The sequence below is a fragment of the Anolis carolinensis genome, chromosome 3, assembly GCF_035594765.1.
Source record: "Anolis carolinensis isolate JA03-04 chromosome 3, rAnoCar3.1.pri, whole genome shotgun sequence".
Lineage (NCBI taxonomy): Eukaryota > Metazoa > Chordata > Lepidosauria > Squamata > Dactyloidae > Anolis > Anolis carolinensis.
Genome location: NC_085843.1, coordinates 86,466,576 through 86,487,804, shown reverse-complemented (window position 1 = coordinate 86,487,804; position 21,229 = coordinate 86,466,576). Strand labels below are relative to the sequence as shown.

At 40.4% G+C, this 21,229-nt stretch overlaps 1 long non-coding RNA gene across 1 annotated transcript in view; it reads left to right on the top strand.

Moving 5' to 3' along the window:
• Positions 1 to 15,476: 15,476 nt before the first annotated feature.
• LOC134297494 (uncharacterized) overlaps positions 15,477 to 21,229 on the top strand; it is a 52,114-nt gene continuing 46,361 nt past the window's right edge. The window contains exon 1 of the long non-coding RNA XR_010004252.1: positions 15,477 to 15,776. This is a non-coding gene — a long non-coding RNA (uncharacterized LOC134297494). The remainder of the gene's footprint in view (positions 15,777 to 21,229) is intronic.

The window sequence follows — 21,229 nt, the reverse complement described above, 5'->3', positions numbered from 1 at the left end:
TAATACAGTGTTATCTAATTCAATGGTGGTATACCAAATATAAGAGAAAAAGTTCCTCCTTGAAGTGGTTTACAATCTAAAATTCAATCCACAATCTAAAATAGAGAACAGAGTGGGAAATAAGAACTGGAATTTCAATCAACTGTGAGTAATGCTTTCTTCACCATTTACTAGTTGTCTGGTATGTTGCTGCTGTTTTTAAACTCTAATAGGTTGCCTCTCTTCTTTAAAGTTACATAGACATTGCTCAAATAAACATTGCCCTCATTATTTGCTGAGGGAGATTTCATCTCAATGCTCTAGCAATGCACTATGCAATGGCCAATAAATAATGGAAATTAAAAAAACAGCATCTCAAACAATTGCAGCCCTATCAAATCAAGATCTTTCATGATGCTCATTTATTTATTTATTTACAGCACTTTTACCCCAACTTTCTCACCTGAGGGAACTCAAGGCGGCTTACAATAAATAGGCAAAAATTCAATGCCTGCAAACAATACACTAAACAACAGTTCATATAAAAACAACGTAACATTACAGAATAAAAACACATTATACAAAATTTAAAACATATCTAAGTTAAAATCCATTCGTCCAAAACCCCCATATGTAAATCTTAGTCCAGACCATGTGAAATCAATGTTCTCATTCATTAAATGCTTGTGTGCACAACCATGTCTTTAAGGCTTTTCTGAAGCTCAGGAGAGTTGGAATCTGCCGAATGTTGCTGGGGAGGGTGTTCCACAGCCGAGGAGCCACCACTGAGAAGGCCCTGTCCCTCGTTCCCACCAGCCGTGCCTGTGAGGCTGGTGGGACCGAGAGCAGGGCCTCCCCAGATGATCTAAGGGTTCTAGAAAGCTCATAGGAGGAGATACGTTCAGACAGGTAAGATGGGCCAGAACCGTTTAGGGCTTTGTAGCTCAAGACCAGCAGTTTAAATTGGGCTCAGTAGCATATCAGCAGCCAGTGGAGCTGACTCAACAAGGGAGTAGTGCGCTCCCTGTATGCCGCTCCAGTTATGAATCTGGCTGCCACCCATTGTACTAGTTGGAGCTTCCAGGCTGTCTTCAAAGGCAGCCCCATGTAGAGCGTGTTGCAATAATCCAAACGGGATGTAACCAGAGTGTGGACCACCGTGGCCAAGTCAAACTTCCCAAGGTACGGGCGCAGCTGGCACACAAGTCTGAGTTGTGCGAATGCTCCCCTGGCCACCGCCGAGACCTGGGGTTCCAGGCTCAGTGATGAGTTCAGGAGAATACCCAGACTGTGAACCTGTATCTTCAGGGGGAGTGCGACCCCGTCCAACACAGGCTGTAACCCTATACCCTGTTCGGCCCTACGACTGACTAGGAGGACCTTTGTCTTGTCTGGATTCAATTTCAATTTGTTCACCCTTATTCAGTCCGACACAGCGGCCAGACACCGGTTCAGGACCTGAACAAGGTCACTGAAATCTTGGACCAGCCTGGAGCATTGCAGACCCAGAGCAATTCAGACATTCTTCCTCTGAGCCACAGCAGTAGGAGAAGTGGTGTTCAGACCTGGGCTGTTGTTCCTGTTGCCACCACTGCCAACCTTCATTTGTCTGCTCATGCAGTGATGTCATAAAAGGAAATTTGGTGATAGCCAGGAGCTCTCCAAAGCACTTCACAGGCTGCTGCAGTGACAGGAATGATATGGCCTCAATATGTCTGCTTTTTCATGCACAAAAGAGCAGGAATTAGAGCTAGTTCAGCTATCCATTAGGCTCGTGCATTTTGGCTGAACCTCAAGTCATTTCTGCTACCTGGATTTCAGAGGGACTCACGTCTCCAGCGTTATGGCTGTCTGGACAAGCCGAACAAGCCAAAGAAGCTGAAGGTAAATGGCTAAAACAAATCCACACACAAGTCTACTATCCTTGCTAATCCTGGAGTGTGCGGCTGTTCCAAAGTTTTGCTGAAAATCTGGAGAATTTCCTGGCTTCTCTTAACACAAATTTAAACTCAGTTAACCAGTTTTTATTTCTACATTACTCATTGGAAGTCCCTGGATGTAATTTGGATGTTCAAGACTAACCTTTGGTTGAAATCAAGGTATAGGGTTATTGCAGACAAACCCATGGACTATGGACAGCTTCCAGACAGCATCAAAATTTGGATTAAATAAGTGGGTTTAAAAATCGCAGGACCTGACAGCAAGTCCAGACTCAGAGTTGTTAGTCCCTGGAAATGGTCACATCACCATTTTGACACCTTTCTTTGTAGTGGATTTTACAAATCTACAAGATGGATGGGGGACATTTGCCAGAGGTTTTTCTTTAAAAAATTCTCTAAGATCCACTTATGTGATTTATATTTTTAGTGATATAAGTATTTGTTTGTAGATTACGTTTATATTTTTAAAACAGTGTAATCCAATACACCAATATTGGTCGCTTTCCATTGGTATAAGTTAGATTATGCCGCCCCTTTTCCTGATATAGAAAATAGAGCCAGCTTGTTTTCTGCTACTCCAGAGACTAGAACACAAACCAACAGATTCAAACTATAAGAAAAAAAATTATCTAAACATTAGGAAGATTTAAAAAAAAAAAAAAACCTCTAAGAGCTGTTTGACAATGGAATGCATTGCCACAATAGTAATCTCTTCAAGGTCTTTAAACAGATCTTAAACAGAATTGGATGGACATCTTTCAAAACTGCTTTAGTTGTGTATTTCTGAATGAAAGGGGGTTGGATTAGATGTCTATAAAAATACATGAGATTTGCTTATTGCCCCTTTTTTCAGACAAACATGTGGGAACCTCTCTGATTTATTTTAAAAAGTAAATCAGTTTCTCCTGACACATATTTTGAGATTTGGATTGGGGATAGTGGTTGTCAGCCAGGAATGAGAGTAAAGGCCTTTCATAAGCAAGTACAGGCAGTCCCTGAGTTACATACATATGACTTACAAGTGACTCATAGTTAAGAACAGAGTTAAGACAACAGGAAGTGAGAGAAATCTACCCCCCCCCCCCAGAAAAGGAAATTCACTCCCGAAAGAGTTATTATGGAGAAAAGGTGTCCCCACTGGAGGCTTCTCACCAACCCTTGTTTCCACAACAAGCTACATTTTTCAAAATCCAATTATCACAAGGACGGAAAGTGAGGTAAAATCTTCTAAACAGGCGACAGACAACAACACAAACACCACAGGGGCATTAACCCTTCCCTATGTTATTCAAAGAACAGATACATTTTGTAAGTGTAGTTCCATCCATCCATCCATCCATCCATCCATCCATGTAGATAGATGGATGGTTGGACGGATTGAGTTACACTTATAATTACACTTATTCTGATTTGCAAACAAATTCAACTTAAAAACAAACCCACAGAATCTATTTTGTTTGTAACTTGGGAACAACCTGTACAGGTATATATATACATATGGAGCATCCCTCATTTGGAATTTTGAAATGCAAAATACTACAAAATTTAAAATTCTACATGGGCGGCTCAGACAACGAGACATTTGTTTTCTAATGGTTTAATATACAAACACTTTGATTCAAAATCATTAACAAATATTGTATGAAAATACATTTAGGGTATATGTATACCATTTATGTGTTTTGAATGCAAATTTTTATCCTGTGTTTTTGTTTTAATTGATATATTGTATTACTGTTTTATCTTTTTATAGTGTGATTTGTATTATGTTGCCTATATTTTGTCCTATGTTGTTTGGGCCTCTGCCCCATGTAAGCCGCCCCAAGTCCCTGCGGGGAGATGGTGGCAGGGTATAAATAAAGTTTTATTATTATCTATTATTATAAGGTGGTGAAGTGTGTTAAAGCGCTGAGCTGCAGAACTTGCAGACCAAAAGGTCACAGGTTCGAATCCGGGGAGCGGAATGAGTGCCCGCTGTTAGCCCCAGCTTCTGCCAACCTAGCAGTTCAAAAACATGCAAATGTGAGTAGGTCAATAGGTACCGCTCTGGTGGGAAGGTAACGGCGCTCCATGCAGTCATGCCGGCCACATGACCTTGGAGATGTCTACGGACAATGCCGGCTCTTCGGCTTAGGAATAGAGATGAGCACCAACCCCCAGAGTCGGAAAAGACTGGACTTAATGTCAGGGGAAACCTTTACCTTTATAAGGTATATATGAAACATAAATAAAATTTCAATTTAGGTCCTATCTCCAAGATCCCATTTTGAGATAGATGTGCAAACTCAGGTAGTCCAAACTTCAGAGAAATAAAATAATCCCAAAAGACACAGCTGGACTATCCTCTCAGTTTCAGTGTTTGGAAAGAGCTTACAGCAAAAAAGCTAATAAAAAACAACCCATTCCTGTCTGCCAAGTTGTTCTAATTATCCAGGTAATGAGTAGGATCTTTCTTCAGGGCTTGAAGGTTATAGACCTATGCTCCTGAGAGTAATGCCTATTGAACTCAATGGCACTTGATTAAAGATTTAAACAAATGGAACTTGTTCTTTATGACTCTAAGAACAATTGTAATTTACAGGTTAATATTTTGAAATCCAGGGAATAAAACTTGCTTGGACATGACAAAGGGTCCCATGACTATTTCAGCAGTTGGGTAACACCAAATATGAACTGCAGCTAGGATATAAAAGAACTGCAGGCTGATTTGGAAATATAAATGCTTGGGATTAGAATAATTTTAATAACACCGTTTCTGACAGTATTGGGAGTGTTAAGTGGGTGGCAACTGGGGATAATATCTTCCCAGTAAGGGAGCCCCCAGCTGTAGAATACAATTGTATGTAAAGGTATTTTTATCTTTGAAGTGCTAACTAAGAACATTCTTGTTTTTCTAAATATTTTTGTAATGTTTCTGGTTATTCACCTTCTTTCTCAGTCTAGGGTAATTGTATTGGTTGCTATAAGCCAAAAAACAACAACAAAACAGCATGGTACAATGGTTTTAGTATTTGACTAGAGCTTTGGGACAGCGAGGTTTAAACTGAAGCCTACTGGGTAACAGTGGGCAAATCACACCCTTTCACCCCTAAAGGATAGCAATCCCCTGAATAAATTGTGCCCAGAAAACCCTGGGATAGGGTAGCATCCACCTGAAAGCACATAATAAGAACAACAGCAAGCTGTCTTGAAGACAGACCATGAGAAATGTGGGGGTTTCTCATGGTCCATCAATCAAGAAGCAAATATGTGAGCTATGGAAACCTAGTACTGTACCTGTAATGCACATAATTAAAATTTGCAACAATGTACATGTATATATGAACCAAATAAATTTATTATTTATTTTATTTACAACATTTATATACTACCTTCCTCCCCTAGGGGACCAAAAGTGGTTTACAACATAATATATGAACAATGAAATGAAAAGGGCTATATGAGGGATGTATAACTTCTGGCATTTCAAAGATGAAAACTGGAAAATGTGACCAAGCAACATCAAAATATGGTCAAGATGGCAAAACAGAAAGAAAAACAGAAACAGAAACAGAAAGAAGTTGTAGCATTTTTGCTTTCACTTGAGTGCCAGGAAGGACAAGATTCGCCCCTCTCCTCTCCCCCCCCCCCCCCCCCTCCAACTGAGTTAAGCAAGTACAAATCTCTTCTGTACTTTGAACTCAGTTTGGAGCAATAGACAAACTCTCATAACAAAAGTGAAAAGAACAGAAAAAAACTGGGATATTTTAAATGCAGCTGGAAGAGTGGGGTGACAGGGGATCGGTTGGGACTGTTAGCTTGCTAAACTGGGAAAGCTGGAATTGCAGGAATGTGGCCCATGGAATACTGTAGAGCTTCCATCATCCCTCAACTCTGGCTGTGAGTGGTGGGAACTGTAAACAAAATTGGGAGAATAAAATCTCCCATCCCTGGACTAAAAAAACCTGGAGTTATCGTGAATTTGAATTTTTATTTAGCAGCAGAACATTGTTGCAGTTTCTGATTTATGGTATTATTTATTTATTTTGTGTCAAAAGCACTGCATACATAAATAAGTTTAAAACTGATAAAATAAAGGGATCACAAGCAGCTAAATAGTTTTAGACCAAATAGTTTTAGAGATATCTGATTTATGGTGATATCTCCTAATTTATTGGCCTAAATCCGACATGATGCCAGTGATATGCCCAGGCTATAGACAATCTTTTCCTTTCCATCCCCTGCAGTTCTTAAAGCTGGCTAACAACCTGCTACTAGAGACATTCCCAGCTCTCTGGAGCAGACTTTGGGGTATGGGAATGGTTGCATTGCAAAGGGAAGATCACTCCATCCTGCTTCCACTTAATTCCATTCTACTATCAGCAGAGAGCTATCATTTCCTCCTGCCCACTCACATACCCAGATTATCTAGAAAAGTAAGTATGACAACAAATTGGACACTCTTGACATCATCCCACACTTCTTTTTTATTCAACAAAAATAATTTTCCTTTACAGCTGTGATTCAGTAAAGGGATCCCAGTTGCTTATGTTATTATTCCTCCTCCTTCGCTGTCTCCTTCTCCAGGTTCATCTTCTTCCAGAGCATCTTCAGCTTTATCACACCTAATAAGCAGCAGACAGATTGCTCACCGGAGTGGTGTATAGGGAGCATGCACCCCCCCCCCATTGTGTCAGTTCCACTGGCTACCAGTGTGCTACCGAGCATAATTCAAAGTGCTGGCTTTAGCCTATAAAGCCCTAAAGGATTCTGTCCCAGCTTACTTGTCTAAACATATCTTCCTCTATGAACCATCTTATGGTTTAAGATCATCCAGGGAGGCCCTGCTCTCGGTCCCACCTTCTTCACAGGTACGATTGGTGGAGACGAGAGACAGGGCCTTCTCAGTGGTGGCCCCTCGGCTATGGAATTCCCTCCCCAGGGACATTAGATCAGCCCCCTCCCTTTTGATCTTCCATAAGAAAGTAAAAACATGGCTCTGTGACCAAGCCTTTAGAGAACCTGTGCAATAAACAAACAGATATGGATTGGCATGGCATGACTATAGGAATGGAGTGGTTTATGCTTGTGGATTATGTGATCAATTATAACTGTATGATTTTGAATGTTTGTAATTGTTTTACTTGTATTTTATTATTTTTTAAAAATGTCTTGTAATGTTGTATTGTTGTCAAGGCATCGGATAGCTGCCTTCTATGTAAAGCTGCCTTGAGTCCCCTCCGGGGTAGAGGAAGGTGGGATAGAAATATTATTAATAAATAAATAAATAAATAAAATATGCATTTCCCCATTTGATTCTTTATCCTTTTGTGGTTTTGTTCAATTACAAGTCACCTGGAGAAATGACATTTTTAGTGATTTACAAATAATGAGAGTAATAATAACATATCATTATTATAACAATATTATCCCTACATCTGTGCAATCCTAAACAAATTATAAAGCAAAGAAGCCTGAAAGAGAAGATAAGATGTATAGAGATCATACGGTTAATGTGCTTTGCTCATCTGGAATATGACCCTTCTTCCATCTGCCTCTGTTAATTTCATGCCAGGTTATTCCTGTCTATGCCAGACCTAAAAAGAAAAAAATAAACTTTGCATCTCATTATAAGGTAGAGAAAACTTTCTAAACTATCTTTGTCCATGTTAGTGAGAGTTGCAGCAATCTGTGCAGAGAGATACCTTTTCTGGCTGTATCTCAATATGATCCTGTAAAGAAAATGTTAAAGGACATATTCACATTTATTGCAATCATAGACTTTTTAGGCAGCAAAGAGCAAGGAATAATTTCTCTGATTCAGCTCTCCATTTCTAAATGAAAAAAATAAAGCGGATCCTCAAGGTACTTTTTACAGACTAGTTTAAGGTTCTGACCAAAAACTTTCTGTACCAATGATGCCACTGTAGATGTACATCCTTTCAGGACAAATAGCAGAAATTGTATTCCATAGCTTTTAGCCCATGTGGCAAAGAATAACAATGGACAGCAAACAAGATAAGGATAATATGTAATGTACAGAGTACTATTTATAAAGCTGAGAAAAGTGATGAAAGATCTTTTTGAATGCCTGGATGGAGAAATGACCCCTAAGCAAGCACTGGTGATTTACCCTCTGATTCTGCAAAATAACCCTCAACTTATCTACAGGTCATTTCAAAATCCATAATTTTGGCCCCAAACCTGTCTTGATTGATCATTATCATTATAGGCTATCACTTGTGGCTGAGTATGATTGCCTTCCAAGTGTAGGGTCTTGGCAGCAGGCTTGTAGGTCACTGTAGAGATCTTTTTTTTTTTATCCTCATGTTCTTTTGCAGTGAGGACATCATTTTCTAGATGGAAGGCAGTTGGATAAGGGTTGGCTTGACACGCCTTCCTCTTGATGCGTTACTGCCTTTTGCTCTCCATTCATGCCTCATCGAATTCCACACAAGTATATACAGTACTACTGAATTAGTGCTGGATTGATTGGATTGTAAATGTATGAATTGGATTTCAAAGGTGGGAAAACTTGTTTCAAATCATGGAAAGAATCCCCCCGACACATATTTTAGGCGTACCTCATTATAAACTGCCTAATTTCTATGAACCTCATTATAAACTGCCTATTTCCTATTATATTATACAAACTATATTGTGCTATGTGCTCAATGCAGGTCTATGCTACTACCAAAAAAAAAAAAAGGATGACTATTCACAATGGTGTCTACCATTGTTAACAACCTAATTCAGACTGTAGTCAATTAGTAGTCCCAGTGTTTGTAGGTACTGTAATTAAATGATTTATGAACATGGCTGGGCTATCTTATGGCTCCATCTTTTATTGTTGTGGCAATTCATTTGAATGTGGCAAGTTTTGCCTATAGCTGTCTGAGACTTACACTGATTCACCAGACAGTTGGAGCCGTATTACCAGTACAGCCCACCTTCCTGATTGTGGCGATCTATTTTCTCTGGAAATAAGAGCTGGCACAAGGGCTGTATTTGCCTTGCCCTGTTTACGTCTTCAGAACTAAGCTGTCCTAAAGTGCAGTTGGCAGCAGGCTTTGGGAACATTGTATGCTTCCCCCTTGACTAGTAGGATATCTCCTATTGCCTTGAGTTGATGATCTGTTGCAAAATTATTGGCACCCTGAATCATTGGGGGAGGAGGAAGCATCCAGGATGAAACTAATTAAGAAAACAATGGGACAAGCAATCACTTGTTTCAGAACAAATGCAAATACATTTTCATATTAGCATTCTTCTCTAACTGATAAGCCTTATCAGTATGGTATTTCCCTTATGCCACTCTTTGCAGTTGGGACCTATGCTTTGACTGAAAGAGGTGCTAATACCAATGCTCCATGTTTACACTTAGACATAAAGAACCTGACTGTACTGCTACTGGGTAAGTGGCCAGCCAAGGCAACCTGAATGGTCATGTTTATAAATATCATATGCCTTCTGTTGAAGTATTTTGATACAGTACACAAGAGATATACTTTTTAAAATGTTCCTAATCACTTAGAGATCCATTGCCCAATACACTGGAAGTCTTGAGACAATTTGGTTCACTTAGCCTTAACTGAAAAATGGCCGTAACTCTTGCTTTAAGACAGTGGTCAAGTATTGGCTGACAAAAGCTTTGTAGTCACGGCTGGTCCTAGGTAATTTTCAAGTGTAAGTAAACCGTATTTTGCCCCCCCCCCCAACCAATCACCAAACTAATTCCTTTCGCTAACCCCCCTTCCCTTTTCCCAACTCTTTTAACTCTTCTCACGCAAGCCGCGCTGTGGGAAGTGTCCCTTGTGGTTCTTAGAAGCCACCAAACCACTTTTCCAATTGTAAGAAATAGTATTTCCCACTCAAAAAGTCCCCCAAAGAGGGTCCCCCCAAGACGTCTCCAAAGGCACGCTCACTCCGGCTCACTCCTGAACTCTCACTGAGCCCATGCAAAGCAAGGCCACAGGAGGGAGTTTAGGAGGGAAGGTGAATTAGCAAGAAAGGGACCCTCAACCCAACCAAAAAGAGGGGGGAAACAACAAAAAAGAGGGGGGCAACAAAAAGGGGAAAAATACTAAATAGAAACCTTCCAGTTTTCCAAACTTCGTGTGTAAAAGGTGCATAGAAAGGGAGATAAGAAAAGCAACTCTTTCTCAAGTCTTTCTTTGCAAAGAGACAATTTAAATGTACGCAGGAGAATTAAAGACACGTGTTTGGCATTGATTAGGGAAGAGAAGGGGGAATTAAAGGTGGTTGGTTCATCCCAAAGTGAAAGGAATCCTGCCCCAAATGGAGAGGAGAAAAAAGGGAAGCCCTATTAGGATGGAGGCACATCCAAAAAGGGCCCTTCTTTGTTTCCAAGCCTGGAGTGCCAACAACGCGATGTTCTTTAACCCCCTTGTTTGTCTCCCTTTTGTTTGCAAAGTTTGCCAAAGCTTCCCTTGCAAATGGCGCCTTACTTGCCCCTTTCCTTTCCCAAAGCTATGCAAAAAAAAAGGGTGACACAAAGTGGGAAGAGAAAGGCCAGTTGGAGAAGCAAGATGCGATGGCATCTTCAGTGTATGCGTCCCCAGCTCCTCATGTCCTGGGCAAACATAGCACCTCCTCCTCCTCTTTCTCTTCCTTCCCAACGCGTAGTATGGAAAGGGAGGGAGGTGTGTGCAAGGAGAACTACAAAGTCCAGCCTGCCTCGCACTCCACATGGAGCTCCCGAGCAAAAGCGCACATGCTTCTCTTCTCCTTAGGCTGAGGCTGAGCACTCTGAGTGCCCCAGCACCTCAACAGCTCCCCTAGAGAATTTTGTGCCCCCCGCAATTGCTTACTTGGCTTATAGCCTAAGCTGCCCCTGTTTGCAGTAAATGTTTAGTTGATGGAAGAGCCACTGTTATCCCTCATGTATAGAAGCAACTTTTAAGGGGATACCACAATTACTTTAAGTTTATAAGATCAGTATGTTTTGAGTTCATGGGATCCACATCTGTCCCATAGACCTTGGAGGGCTTTATAAACCTTTCTGAAATACCATTCTGTCCCAAAGCTATGTTTGGTACCAATGTCCAACCATATCATCGAGACAACAGATTCTCTTGCAGCATCCCTACCTCTGATATAGGCCTATACGGGCCTTTCTCACCCACAACTGGAAGTGAATGGGTGACTTCTTATGAGTTTGTCAGATGGCAGCCGAGGTTGCTCTGGTTTGTAGAGGAGCATGAGGAATCCAGCGCCGTACACCTCGCATCGCCTGACTCCAGCCGAGGGCGATCAGATGGGGGAAGTGTGAGTGTGCTTGGTGCGCGTGGCTTCCCCAATGCATTCTATGGCAACACAGAAGCTCTCCTGTATTGCCCTATCAGCAGTATGCGTCAGCTCCGTACTTCTTCACCCACGGAGCTGGCGCGGCATCTTTTGATGAGAGTCAGCCGGCCAACTCTCATCAAAGGATGCTGCGCCAGCTCCGTGCGTGATCTAAGCTGAAACTGGTGCAAGCTGCTGATTTTAGCCGTTTGTGATGAGATGGTACCTCACATTAATTGCTACAGTCACAATCAAGACAGTATCCTCAATATACAATATGACCCCCACATTTGCAGAGAATATAGGATAGGAACATGTGGATAATAGCAAACCTCATTGAAATAAACAACTTCTACCAGAAATTACCATGGAGTCTCATGGGGGGGGGGGGGACGGACCCTATCTTCTTTAGGAATTTGCTAGATCCTCTAACAAGTCTCTGGCTAACTTGAAATATACAGCAGGTTTCTCAGATAGTGTATACCAGTGTTTCTACCATACTAATTTACACCCACAGAACCAACCAGAATTGAACAAACATGATTTCTTACAAGGAAGTTAGCTGTATGTAGGAATGCAAAAATATAGATATAGTCTCCCAAATAGCCTCGACCTGAACCATATAGGGCTTCATAGGCCATAATCAGCACTTTGAATTGTGCCCAGAAACAAACTGGCAGCTAGCAGAATGATGTCAACAAGGGGATTTTGTGCTCCACCAGTTAAAAATTTGCCTGTAACTCTTTGGACCAGCTGAAGCTTCTGAACGCCCATCAAAAATGACCCCAAATATAGCATGTTAGCTTGTGGTTGAGCATGTGGATTCAGATAACATAACAACCAAGCAAATACTTTAAATTATAGAATCAATATAATGTTTATACTTTTAAACTGGAATATTTAATTATTTCTGCTTTCTTTATATTTTCCAAAATAGGATCTTATAATTGTGGGTTAGATGTTTTATGTTCACACATTCACTCGTCAACATTTTGCATCCTCAGAAGTCCTGCTGAATTCAGAGATACTTAAATCATGTAGATGTGAACAATAGAGATGTACACAAATATTTTTCCTTTATTTCATTTGTGCTATTGTATCCTTTTGTTTTGATCGTTCATTACACAAAACGAATGAGGACATTTTCATACGAACCGATAGGACAACACGATAATGAAAGCTGCAGTCATCGTGCTTGCTTTCGTTTTCCTTTTGTACTGACAGAGGGCTGCATTCCCATTACAGCTGATGTGAACCAATGGGTGTTATAATATTCATATTAATAATGATAGTTACTCTGGGACTCTAAGCTGAATTTGAGAGAGGAATGCCTCTACATTACATTTGATGTGTGCCTGCCAAATGGGTGTTTATATATCTGATGTGTGCCAAATGGGTGTTAAGGAAAGCCCTGGTTTTCCTTTTCCCCCTTTCCCACCCTTTGCTTCTACAGCAGCCTAGTCTCACACACCAAGGGGGGGGGGAGGAGATTTGGGAGGTGGGAGGAATGAAGTATGGATTGGAAAAGGATACTTTTCCTCACTTGAATGGAAAGACTGTGAATCACAATAGTACTCTGGGGGAAGACCTAAACGTTTTAAAGGTTGGTGGGCTAAAAGAGGTCAAAATGCCTTCAGTGTGTGGTGATTTTCACCCCTCTAGCCCAAAAACTGAGCGGGGGTGGGGGGGGGAGCCTCAGAAGCCCTCCCATTGCAGTCAATGGCATGAACATTTTCGTATTTTTTGTTAGCCAGACGAAAATTTGTGTTGTATAGGCGCCCCATTATCATTAGCATACAGAAGATTCAGGATTCCTTAAGAATACGAAAATGAGATGACACGAATGAAACTACATAAAATGAGCAACAATTCCACATGAATGCACAACACTAGTGAACAGTTGAATTGTAGCAAAAACACCCATTTCTAGAAAGGAAAAAAAGGAGGAAGGGAGGATTTCCTATGGAAATATTCCACATTCAAGTAATGTTTATGTTTTCAGTTTCTCACTGCCCCAATTTCATCTTCATTTTTTTCTCACTGTCATTATGTATTACCTGTGATGCAAAACATTCCCTTTACTTCTTACTAGATGGCTTGCGTAATGTTGCAGATTAGGGAATTTATCACTCAGTAAATCTTAGTACATTCAAACCAGATATTAATCTGATTACCATTCAATTATTTCAAAATGGAATTGGACAAGGGGAAAAAGGAAGCCAGGTCTTCCAGATAATTGAACATATTCTTCTGCTTCTCCCTCTGTAATTATATTTCAGATTTAACTCCTTTAGATGCATATTTACCTCTTCAATGCTTGAATTTCAGCCTGCGTTTTTGGTATTTATCTAAACACTCACATGATTTACTTGCCATAGGCAGTAGCTTAAAATCTAGACTCTAGCAGTTTGCAGATCTCACTAATGGTGAAGTAGTGGCCAGTTTAAAAAATCCTCATTATTTTTTACCGCTAGAAGCAGATAATTGAACTAGCTCTGTATGGTGCATTATAAATCTTCAGTTAGATTTTTGTTGCCTCTTTGCAAACCCGTTGGCTTCACCTTTGTATATGACACACTGAATCTCTTCTGCCTTTACCGTGTCTGGTGGCAGACTGAGAATTCTTCAAAGAGAACTCTCACTTTCCTATTCCATCAAAAGTTAACTCCCTTTTAACATTATAAATACACAATGAGTTCTGAACTGCAGAGCTGGAATTTGTTTGTGGTTTTGGATATTTGTGTGTCCTGGACTCATTTTGATCTGTACCCCACCTTTATCAATTCCATATCAGTTTACATACCCTGAAAGACCAATTTTGGCCTTATGTAGAACACTTTTTCATAATCTAGAGCAGGGTTGGGTTACCTGTGGCTTTCCAGATATTGTCTGATTATAACTTCCATCAGTCATGGCCAATTTTAGTTGAGCTGATTTAGTTTGTAAAATATTTTAAAAATATTAATTGGTGATCTTCTATTTGCAGAAAATTTTGAAAAGTTACCTTTTTAGAATAGAACACTCGAGGCACTCTACAATCTTGTTCCCTTCCACTGTTTGACACAACCTTAAGATAAGTACACTTCCCTGTAGATAGTTCTCTAAGCTGAAATAGTGTTGTTGTTGTTTTTTTTGTTTTTTTAAAAAAAAAGATAAACTTTGAATGTGTTGTCAAACGCTTTCATGGCCAGAATCACTGGGTTGCTGTGAATTTTCCAGGCTGTGTAAGTGTGTAAGTGTCAAGTTTTAAGAATTAACTGCTTCCATATTTGTTCCTACAGCAGTTGGCTGTTGTGATATTTGCTTAGATGCTGCTTCACTCATTATCAATTCTAAAAGTTAGTTATCAGTTTGTATATGGTGTGGAAGTAGTAATAAATGAGCAAAGAATCAAGGAACAAAATACTGAAGACAAAATAGGGACACAGACATGAGTCATTGGAGGAGCTTGCCAGTCACCTGTAAGTCGATATTAAAGGTTGATCTGTGAGAACAACCATGTGACAGCATTATTGAATGTATAGTTATGACATCTCATAGTTTTCTTAGGACCTCATCACATTGAGGATGAAAAGCGTCTTCTCTCTGCTTCTCCATGCAGTACATATTATGCAGGGCTACTTCTGGTGGGGCTCCGTTGGACTCTGTGCCAGCAGCATGCCGGCACACAGAGAAACGGAGCCCAGAGGGGTCGGCTGTACATCCGACTCCTCATAACCAAAAAGCAGAGGAGCTAAAGAGGAAGTGGGGACAGGCAGAGAAACATGGGACAGGAGGTAACAGAGTGCCCCACAATTGCCCCCATAATTGCCCCATGATCTCCCCCACTGTCCCCTGCTTTACTCCTGCCCATGTGATAAGGTCCTTAGTGTGTCAGTGCAGTGGCTGTCAAAGAGTGAAAACTCACCAATTGTATTATCTGGCATAGAAAATAGAGAATACAAGAGAATACATTGTTGTGTTTTCTAATTGTTTTATTTATGATGGAGAGAAGGGATATTTCCCATCAGAGTAAAGAAAGAAAAGGGGAACTCTTGGATATCTATACATAATGTCTTTGCACATGACCCTCCTCCTTGTGTGTAGTGTATAGGAATATACTGTACCACATTAAGATAAACCCTTTTGAATAATTCACAAAGGGAAGTGGTGCTTTGATTTCCATGAATCCAACTTAGGTCTGTTGCTTGCTTTGTTCTCACCTCTAAAATCATCACTGAGACCATTCATTTGTTCACTCCAGCAATAGAGAGTTCCACAGCTTCCCTCCTCTCGTGTGCCATGATCAATGGTTCTTGTGTCATCCCTGAGATCCTGTCACATTAATGTCCTATTCTTCATTGTTGATTGTTTATTAAAATGCCTGGCTTTCACAATGGCATTGTTTTAATTGGCTAGAGGAAACGGCATCACGCATAGAGGAAATCTTATTACTGATAAACTACTTTAATGGATGCTTTAGAAAGAGGCAGAAAGGCATGTACGATAATCACGATGTCACAAGAACGTATTCCAGCCCCTACACCTTCACATCAAAGAACGATGTAACCATCCCTGATAATCAGGAAACTGGTGAGTAAAACCAATTAATGCACCATGATAATTGGTGATCTATGACAGTTGATGATGACAATAGCGATGTGCAAATCGCTTTTTACCTTGTGGAAGCTAACATTTTTTATTATACAGAGTGCTCTGATTCATTCAGCAGTTCATGTACACAGAGATACCACTTGGTAAATCATAGTCACAATTTCACTCTCTGTCGGTTGACTTGTCCTTGGATTTCAAAAATGTTTCGCAAGATGCTGTGTGCTGAAATACTTTGAGATACAATTCTACTGTATCATTTCAAGGCTAATGCAGGACACAGAGTGACACTATTTGGAAATCAGCATGTCACCTTGTGTGGCATGGACAGTCAAAGCATAGTATGTTCTATGAGCCACAGCTGTCTACTTCAGAACTTGGAAAACTTACTTTTTGGATTACAATAATCACAGTTGCTAAGAGATACAATACTGGGAACTGTAGTCCTCCCAAAAATAATTTTTCCAAGCTCTGATCTATTTTTCTGATTGTAAAGGAAGTAATCATATCATTTTTTAAAAAAATCTAGCTGCATCAGGGTCTTGAAGTGAGTTTAAACACAAGAAATACAGAAAGCTATCTTATGTCAAATCGCATAATTCATCTGTCCCATTATTTTTTACTCTGTCTCTCAGGCACCAAAAGATCCCTTCTTTCATGAGCCATTTGATTTTGTTAACTTGGGGTGTCATGAATATTACTGTAGCATCTTTAACTTAACCAATTGTGTATGATTTGGAAAGTTAAGCAAGGTCAAGATACAACAGAGAACACCAGGAAACATTGAGGGTCTCCAGAGTAGGGGAGAAAATCTTGGAGAGCCATTGCCAGCCACAGTTACACTAGATGGATCGACTTCATTATATGGACCACCAAAATCATTACGCATTGTGGCAAATCTGGTGGCATCCTTCGGGGGCATTAGGAATGGGGAACTCATTGCCCCATGCCTCACATTGTCCGACTTACCTGTTGCCCCATCCCATGAGGGAAAGCGTTGGCTGTCTGCCTTCCCCCCATTGATCCAATACAACACGAGAAGCCTCTTATGTTGCTGCCACCATGGCATGCACCAGTTTGTCTTTACTTTTGTGATGGAGCCCCTGTCAGAAGTAGCTCTACATCATGGGATGGGAGCTGGCGGGGTCTGTCACAAAAGTAAAGACGAACCAGTGTATGCCACTGAAAAGTACCCCATCTGGTGAGCAGAAACCCTTTTTCTTGTATTCTTAAGAAGAAGAAAAAACCTAGGGCATATTCTCTTGTGATTTTAACCAATGAACCCCAGACACTATGTTCTTGTGTTACTTGTGTTACTTATGTTCTTAAGGAATCCTGAATCTTCTGTATGCAAATATGAAATATGCAGTCTTTCACTAATTTATTGCCCCTCTTCATGTTATATTTTGAAGACATATGAACAGCTCTATTTATTTATTTATTTATTTGTTTACCATATTTATATTCCACTTTTCTCACCCTGGAGGGGACTCAAGGCAGCCTTACAGCAGGCAGCAATTTGATGCCATATAATCAATAAACAATTACAATTAAAACCAAACAATTAAAACATGGTTGTTGTATGTCTTTCGGGCTGTGTGGCCATGTTCCAGAAGTATTCTCTCCTGACATTTCGCCCACATCTATGGCAGGCATCCTCAGAGGTTGTGAGGTATGGATAAACTAAGTAAGGAAAGGAAAGAATATATATCTGTGTAGAGTCCAGGGTGTGTATAAGTTACATCTCTCCCCAGACCCTACCTTGCAAAGCAGAAAACCCCCACCCTACACAAACATGACAATTTCTGTGTTGCTGAACACCAGGAGGATCAGTGGGAACTCATCCAGCAGGCCCGTAGCTAGGATTTTGTTTCGGGAGGGGCTGGGATTTTGGTTTTGGTTTGGTGGGGGTGAGGGGATGAGTCTGGGTGAGAGAGGATCTACCCTAGCAAACCTTTTGTATCGTTATCCCAATACCCCCATGCATATGGGATATATTGAGCATGGTGATCAGATCATGATATGAATAAACATAACAGTTTAAATAATAAATGTAAGGCCTTTTCACGGACCAAATCCTGAGAATTTGGGGGGGGGGGCTGAAGCCCCTCAAGCCCCCCTCCCCCCCGGCTACATGCCTGTCATCCAGCTATGTTTCTTTAGCTGGATGTGTTTGACATGTATCCAGAGATCCTGTGTGAGAGGAGGGGGGCAACTTATTTAATCACATTTTGACCTGTTCCACCCCTCTCAACAAATTCAGGGCAGTGCAATAGATGACATATTGACGAGCCCAGGACCAATGAGTAAATGATTCCTGAATTGAAATTTGAATCTGTAATGTCCGAGTGAGACAACAGCCTTAAAAGGCATGTGCCAATATTTTCCCCTTATTTCTAAGATTTTGTAGTTTTTATTTGAATTGATCCCTAAGCTATCATCACCAGGGCTTTCCCACCTGTGGCATCACCATAGGTTATCCCTAGATCTTTGTGTTTTGACCCTGGAATTTCAGGGTCTGATATAGTCCTAACTTGGCGATTCTATTAAGACATCTACCATAGGTCCTGGACAGCTAGTGTTGGACTATGACTAGACATCAGGGTTCAAATCCTTGCTCACCCATGAAAACTCACTGGAGGACGTTGAGCAAGTCACACTCCTTCAACTTCAGAAGAAATCAAAGGCAAACTCTTCTGAACAGATCTTTCCAAGAAAAACCCATTCAGGCATTCACTAGTTGTATCCATGAAGAGAAACAATGGTGCATATTGTGCTTTCTTCCTGTGACCTTCCCACATTTGCTGTTAATATCTGAAGTGAAGAATGTAACTTTATTTACCCAAATAAGATTATTACAATGCCTAAGCAAAACCTTTGGCTCCTTGCAGTCTTGGCATCAAAAAACAAGTTTTAAAGTAAGTTCACATATATAGATAAAACAGTTTAAAATCAAGAAAGAGATGCTTTATGTGAAAGAAATGCTCATTCTGAGAAATAGAGTCATAGAGTGGACAAAAAAGTACTTGGTTTGAAGATGCCTGGATTCAAATTCTTCATCTCATTGAATTCACAGTTTGATTATGGGCAAGTCAGTCTCTCTCAGCCCAGCTTACATTCCAAAGATAGCAGCGAAAATAAAACTGGTCACTCTCATTTATAGCTGGACACTGTGAAGAAAGCTGGTAGGAAGAACATCACATCAACTAATTTGAACTGTTGTGCCAGAAGAAAATTCTACTGTGGACTGTTAAAAAGACAAATAAATGAGTCCTAGATCAAATCAGGCCTAAAATCTCACTATAGAAGCCAAGATGCCTAAACTGAGGCTGTTGAACTTTGGACATATAATGAGAAAGCATGACCCTCTAAAAACGACAATAATGTTTGTCAGGGTATTTATTTATTTATTTATCATGTCAGAAGCGAACCAAGGGTACAGTTGTAATGTATTTAAAAAATACAAAGTTAAAAAACTTGGCATTATACTAAATGTCCTTTGACTAGTAGCTGACCACTTGGAGTGCCTCTGGCGTTGCTGTAAGAAGGTCCTCCATTGTGCATGTTTGTCAAGGTAGAAGACAGCAAGAAAAGTAGAAGAATGCATTCCAGGTGGATAGACTTAATGATTCAGTCTACAAGACCAGAACAAAGCTGCTGCTGACAAAGTGGCTTGAAAGTTTCTCATTCATGAGGTTGCCATAGTTAAAAGCAATAAAACAATAAAAACACACACATTGATCTCTGGGAAGAATACTAGAATAAATCAGCTTGTGTGAGAATGGTACAGTTTGAAAGAAAGGTACAGTTTGAAAGAAACACTGGTCTCTATTCACCTGAAATCCCTCTATTTATGCCATGCAGGGTGCTGGGAGGAAACCACAGAAGGTAGGTTGGGAGGAAGCAATGATTGGCAGGCAGGCTAACTAAAAAAGAAATATCCTGGTATGTTTAAGGAAAGAAAGATGGCAATGAAAAACTCATATGTTATATAAGGAAGTTTTGACAGGGTTTCTGCTTTTGTGAAATTTGTAATGTATCATTTTCAACAGTCAGAAACTGTATGCTGAAAGAAAAGAGGCAGGAAGATGCAAAGACAATCGGAGAGTCTGTATGTTCTTTTACTAAAAATGTTGAATAGCCACCCTAGGATAATGACTTTCAGGGCCTAATAATCTGGGTCACACTTGAATTGTTGACCCAGAGATGAGAAATTTCATCTTCCATTACCAAATCTCCATGCCCTACGGTTCTTAATAATTTCTTTCCAAACAAATAGAATGGCACATTTTCGCTGAGCAATACACTTTGACACTCAGCATTTGATGAGAACTGAATATAGCTTCACTTCAAGGAACAGGATGAATGCTTCCAAACCAATCACCACCCTTTTCACATATACTTGATTAAGCACTGTGTGCATGTAGGCGTAGATATTTCTCACTCTGTGGTAAAATTTGTATTTTCTATCACTAGTACTTGAGATTCTGAAAAAAAGCAATACTTAGAATACATTATCCTATCAATATTTTTTCTCACAATTGCAGCGGTATTTATAATACATTAGTCTTTCCCTACCTTGGGGTATGTCAGACTACAGGCCCACACATTCTCTGTCACCATGGAAGTGGTGGGAATTGTAACCTGAAACAGCTTGAAGACACTAAGTTGAAGAAACCCATACCCTACAACATTTCACAGGTGAAAACTGGAACACATGGGCTACAGCAACTTCTGCATGTAGGCAAGAAGAGTTATTATTGAGGAAGAACACACAAACAAGGACAGGTTGCTGCCATTTGCTTTTCCCCGAGTTTACTGGATAGAAAAGCAGACTATTACAATACACCCTCTTGATGGATTGTCACCTTGTTGTGGTGAGGGTGCTCATGTATACAGTGATCTCCACACATAAAACAAATTCATGCACAGGCATCTGCCAATAAAAAGAAAAGAAAACCAACTAAAGTCCCACGGTGATCAATGAGTGGCAACGAGAGCAGAACTGTGAAATGTAGAACCCCCTAGCCATAGACTGGCATATGGGCAGGGGATATGGATTCAGTCATTCTGCCTCATGGTTTGAGGCAGTTGAGCAGTTTGGCAGCTGTATCCATAACTAAGCAGCCCTATTTAGGATCCACTCTGCTCACCCCATACAAGGAGGGGGCTAAAAAAGGTGCCCTAAACATAGTCTACCTCTCTTATCCCTACTGGACTGCTGCATCCAGAGGGGTCACCAACTTGCGGTCAAAAAAGACAAATTAATTTTGGAAAGTGGAACATACAGACATTGTTGGATAACACAGACAATGAATGCCCAAACGTAGGACTGCTATTATTGCAAGAGATCTGAGGCACCTTAACATCAATATAGCAGTGCTCCAAGGGACCCGAAGAGCAAGAGAGGGACAGCTGAAGGAAGAAAAGGGAAA